This window comes from Sus scrofa, chromosome 5 (genome assembly GCF_000003025.6).
Source record: "Sus scrofa isolate TJ Tabasco breed Duroc chromosome 5, Sscrofa11.1, whole genome shotgun sequence".
NCBI classification, from domain to species: domain Eukaryota; kingdom Metazoa; phylum Chordata; class Mammalia; order Artiodactyla; family Suidae; genus Sus; species Sus scrofa.
The window spans coordinates 23,354,548-23,360,334 of record NC_010447.5 but is presented as its reverse complement, the minus strand read 5'-3'; the positions used below and the strand labels follow the sequence as shown (position 1 = coordinate 23,360,334).

The window sequence follows — 5,787 nt, the reverse complement described above, 5'->3', positions numbered from 1 at the left end:
TTTTGTTCTTTTTTTGGGGGGGTGGTTTCCCAGGCTAGGAGTCGAATCAGAGCTCCAGCCTACACCACAGCCTCTGCAACACCAGATCTGAGCCTTGCCTTCAAACTACACCACAGTTCACAGCAATGCTGGATCCTTAACCCACTGAGCAAGGCCAGGGATCGAACCTGCGTCCTCATGGATACTAGTCGGATTCATTTCCACTGAGCCACAATGGGAATTCCTGGATTCCTTTCAATTCTGCTTTATGGTACTCTTCCCTCCCCGTGTTCCGCTCCTTTCAGTCCTGACTTGAGCAATGCAACAAAATGAGTCCTGGATGTGGCCCCTTGAGGGCAATGATGTTTCAAGTCATACCTACCTCTTTACCTCCAAATGCCTCTTCAGGAACAGGGAAGCTTTTAAGCATGGGTTTGAATCCTATGATTCATTAACATTTGTTCTTTTCAGAGACCTGCTTGACAGATTTTTACAAGGACAATTTAAATTAGGCAGCACCTCAGAGTCAATATTTTTTTCCTTTTTTCAGATAGGATTCTTCTTTTTCTCTTGGCAAGGGAAAGATTTGGAAACAATATGTATTTGTTTGGTCAGGGGGAGAGAAGGGGAACCAGTATGCCTTTATGTCACTTTTTTTTTAAGCATTTGAACAAGGTGCTCAGAACACAAAAAGGTGCCTCCAGAAACTGAAGAGGGATGAATCTCAGCATATTTAATGTTAGAATCTGGCAAACAGTTCTAGAGGTTGGTTTCCAAATCTCTGCCTGAGAATCATTTCTTTGTCTCGGTACACAGATACCATGGAGCCAGTGGGCCAGGGAAGGTAGATGAATAATTGGGCAGCAGCACAACTCATTTCTCAGTTGGCAACATTTTAAAGCATTTTAAATCCTAAACAGCAACTGGCCTTTCCATTCCTCTTTTCCTCCTTCTGGCTGATGTCTGCAGACTTTGCTGCTCCTGTATTGATAGACCTAAAAAACTCCATCCACTGCCTATAATAGGCACCCAATGCAAACCATCTGAACATAAACAACCAGCCATCTAATAGCACGGGATGTTTCCTGGTATCCAAGTCTCTGCCTAATGGGAAATACCTGTTTTGAGCTTGGACTGCAACACAGAAGTTATTCATCTTGTGGAAGATGGTGAAATAAAATAGTCCTTTCATTTAGTCAGCAAGTATATAAAGAGCAGAATCTGTAACCCTCCAAGAGCTCAATGCTATGAAAAGAGAGACCCATGGAGCTACACAAACCAAATAGAAATTCCCAAATTCATAAGGATTAACAGCAGGCTTTTTGCAGAACTGTTTTTGAGGGCATAAATCTCTGTAGCAACACTGAAATGAAAAATGTGGTGTTTAAAACATTGATTCTCAGCTCAGGCTGCACACTAGAATCACCTGGAGAGATATTTTAAATAGATACACCTGAGTCCCACCTCAAGATTTTGCATTCTGTTTTGTTTTTGTCATTTTTTTAATCTCCACCAGGGATCCTGAGACAGAGCCAAGATTAAGAATAACTGGTTTAGAATGTGGAGAAAGTTCATGAACAAGACTGGAAACCAGAACCCCAGTTGCAGAAAGAACCCTCCCACAGCCTGACAGGTAAAAATCAGCAGGAAACTGACGGCTAAGGAGCCTATGCTACAGTCAGCCTGCAGAGACTCCCTACTGAGGAATCTGGGCCGGAGGCAGGGAGGTGTCAAAATTCAACTTTGACCATATGCAGTTTGTTATTTATAATTTTTTCAGGTTCATTATTTATTACAGTGTCCCAGCTGAGACAAAATTGGAATGCAAGCCACAGTCCTTTGACCAGCAGCAACAGTGTCATCAGGGATCTGAACCTGCTGCATCTGAATCTGCATTTTAACATAATGTTCTCAGGTGATATATTTGCCCATTTTAGTTTGAGAAACCATAGTCTCATTGTTGATGGAACTAATAAGCAGTGATCACTCCAGAAACTTATTTTCATAAGTTGGTAGGAAATGTGGCTGGAAAGGTTGCTGTCTTTGTTATGTTTATGGTTTGGCTTAATTTGCTAAAGAGTAAGTGGTTGACTGCCTGGGTATTGGGAGAGAAAGGAAGAGACAAGGACAATAGATAAAGTGGTATTTATAATGTATAGGGAAAATATTTTAAAATATTTTTAAAAAATTTAAATTAAAAATTATATATATAAATTTAAAAAATAAAATAAGATAAAGTGGTATTTAAAGCCCGGGGAGGCGGGGTTAAAAAATGACATCAAAAGGTGAAGGTCCTTTTTCCTAAAAGACTCAATGAGACCCTGGTCACTCTTCCAGAACCCAGATGACAGGGTACAACAACTGAGATAGAAGGAGAAGGAAGAATCTCCCACCGCTGCTCAGAGCCCAGCACTGCACTGACATGACCAGAATTGCTGGATTGGAAGCACTGGCAGACGGCAGTCTTGGCTCACACATTGGCATTTTCAAGGAGGTCATCAGCCTTAGAGACAATGATGAGGCTCCTTGTCAAGGCAACAGCAGTAGCAGCAGAATGACTAGAGTTGGTCCTGAGTCCATGTGCCTGGCACATAGCAGGCATTCAGCAAGTATCTGTTGAATGGATAGGTGGAGGACAGGCTCCTCCAGGAGATTTCAGGAATGAATGGAAGGAGAAAATCCGCAGGGGACTGAGTACTCCAGAAATGGAGATGGGGCAAAGAACCATAAAAATGTAAAGATGAATTTATGTGACCATATTTGTACCTGTAGACTGCACAGTGGAATGTCATAAGGTCCGAACCAAAAACTTCCCAGGTGGTGTCATATCCAGTGATTCCTGGAGGGAAGTGGACCTTCATATGTTCATTACTGCCAAAATTATGGTCCCCAAAACTAATTATTCTGAAAATTGGTAGAGAAAAAAAAAAGCATCTATTATTCCTCCCCTATATGAAGGGCATCTTAGAATAGACAGACAGCTCATGAGAGAAAATGCTTAATAAGAAAATCTGTGTTGAGGAAACTGGATATCCACATGTAAAACAAGGAAACTGGGGAGTTCCCATCATGGCTCAGTGGTTAACGAAACTGACTAGGAACCATGAGGTTGCGGGTTCGATCCCTGGCTTTGCTCAGTGGGTTAAGGATCCAGCGTTGCCATGAGCTGTGGTGTAGTTTGCAGACGCAGCTCAGATCCCACGTTGCTGTGGCTCTGGCATAGGCTGGCAGCTACAGCTCCGATTAGACCCCTGGCCTGGGAACCTCCATATGCCGCGGGAGAGGCCCAAGAAATGGCAAAAAGACAAAAATAAAATAAAGCAAGGAAACTGGACTCCTAACCACTCACAAAAATTGAAATAAGCACTTAAGTTTGAGACTTGAAACCCCTAATGACATAAAGGGTTTAAGCCAGCAGTTCTCAGCATGGGAATCCCCTTTGGGAGCTTGAAACATGCCGATGATGACTGGCTCCTATCCCAAGATTCTGATTTTTTTTTTTTTTTTTTTTTTTTTTTTTTGCTTTTTAGGGCGGCACCCGCAGCATATGAAGGTTCCCAGGCTAGGGGCTGAATCGGAGCTATAGCCGCTAGCCTACACCACAGCTCATGGCAACACCAGATCCTTAACCCACTGAGAAAGGCCAGGGATCAAACCTGCATCCCCATGGATGCTAGTCAGATTTGTTAACCACTGAGCCATGACGGGAACTCCAAGATTCTCATTTGATTTGCCTGATGGAAGGTCTGACAATGAGACCTGAGTGGGTTAACTTCTCTCACGTGACTAAGGAGCAGGCAAGGTTGAGACCATCAGTACAGGCAATGAGCACCAATGGCCACTGGAACAACCAAACAGAAAAGCAGCTCATGTAGAATAGATAGATCAGATGGATAACAGCTAAATCCACTGATCAATCCCACCATCATAAAAAGATGGGATGCAATGGAAAGTACCCAATACCACTTTTGATATATACTATCAAAATGTCAGCCTGAAACTGAGTAAGTCTCTTAATTTAACCATCACTTACAGGTAATACAAGGGACTTCCAGGAAATAAAGGACACCTTCCAGATGTAATCGGCAAAACCCAGAAGGTAGAAAAGTCTAAAGGACAAATAATTCACTTTCTCTAACAAATAAATTGTAAGAAAATAATAAGGGATAAGGAATTGATAGATTAAAAGAGTCATAAAAGACATAATAACAAGAAGCCCCCACTGTGGTACAGTGGGTTAAGAACCTGACTGCAGCGGCTTGAGTCACTGCAGAAGTTCCAGTTCAATCCACAGCTCTGTGCAGTGGGTTAAAGGATCTGGCATTGCCACAGCTGTGGCATAGGACAAAGCTGTGGCTTGGATTCAGTCCCTGGCCCAGGAACTTCTACATGAGTTCGGCCATTTAAAAGAAAAAAAAGACACAATAACCAATGCAATATGTAGACCTGATTTGAATCCTGATTTGAATCCTGATTCGAACAGCCAACAGTTTAAAAATTTACAAGACAATCAAGGAAATCTGAATATTACTAGCTATTTGATGATATTAAGATATTTATGTTAGGAGTTCCCTTCGTGGCTCAGCGTTAATGAACCCGACTGAGATCCATGAGGATGTGGGTTTGATCCCTGGCCTCACTCAGTGGGTTAAGGATCCAGCTTTGCCATGAGCTGTGGTGCAGGTCACAGACGCAGCTCGGGTGCTGCAGTGCTGTGGCTGTGGTGTAGGCTAGCGGCTACATCTCTGATTTGACCCCTAGCCTGGGAACCTCCATATGCCACGAGTGCAGCCCTAAAAAGCAATATATATATATATATATTTATATTAAATTCATATATATTTTTATATATATTTATATTAAATTTTTACATCAGCAACCTTTTCTCTAAAGGGCCAGATGCTGTAAACATACAACTATTTGGATTTTGTCAACCTCTGTTTTTACAGATACACTCAGAAGAGCTTCTGGATGAAAGAATGTGATTGGAGAGGAGGGGAACGTGGGTGAGCAGTATAAATGAAACAAGGTTGGTCATGAGCTAATAATTAGCGGAGGTATTGCATTATACCAGCGATTCTCAAAGTGTGGTCCCTGGACCAGCAGCATCAGCATCAAGTGGAAACTTGTTAGAGGTGCAAATTTCAGGCCCCACCTCCTTACTGAATCGGAAACTCTGGGGCTAGACCTCAGCAATCTGGTTTAACAAGCCCTCCAGCTGATTCAAATGCACACTAACTAATATTACTCGTTCTGTCTCTCCCCACCTCTCTCCTCCTCCCTTTCCCTCACCTCTCAATTTTGTATGGTAAAACGGTTTTTCCCATCTGATTTTCAAAATGGCCATACCAGAGAAGCAGTTCCTTTTAGGAAAATGAGTTGTTTTAGATGACATATGATACATGGCTGAAGCAGGGAATTTAAAAATTCAAATGAAACACTTTTCTTTCTTTTGAGGGTTAAACCATTTTACTGCAGTTGGTGGGTAGGGATGGACAGGTGCGACAAGCCTCAGTAGGGAGGGCAAATATTAGCTAGATCAAGAGGGGAGGGGCAGGGGATCCAGAAACAGGACATTGGAGGGAAAGGTGAGCAAAGACTTCATGCTACAACCTTACAATTCCTAAAGGGTGACACAGAAGCATTTGGGGCCCTTAAAAAAAAAAATAGGTCCTGCTGAATTTTCCTTCATGGCTCAGCAGTTAACGAACCCGACTAGGATCCATGAGGATGCAGGTTCCATCCCTGGCCTTGCTCAGTGGGTTAAGGATCCACTAGCATTGCAGTGAGCTGTGGTATAGGTCTCAG

General features: G+C 42.6%; 1 long non-coding RNA gene across 1 annotated transcript; it reads left to right on the top strand.

Moving 5' to 3' along the window:
- On the top strand, window positions 1,517-5,095 carry LOC110260853. The gene is made up of 4 exons (XR_002344373.1): window positions 1,517-1,612; window positions 1,760-1,894; window positions 4,015-4,078; window positions 4,929-5,095. It is a non-coding gene; the product is annotated as an uncharacterized LOC110260853 (long non-coding RNA).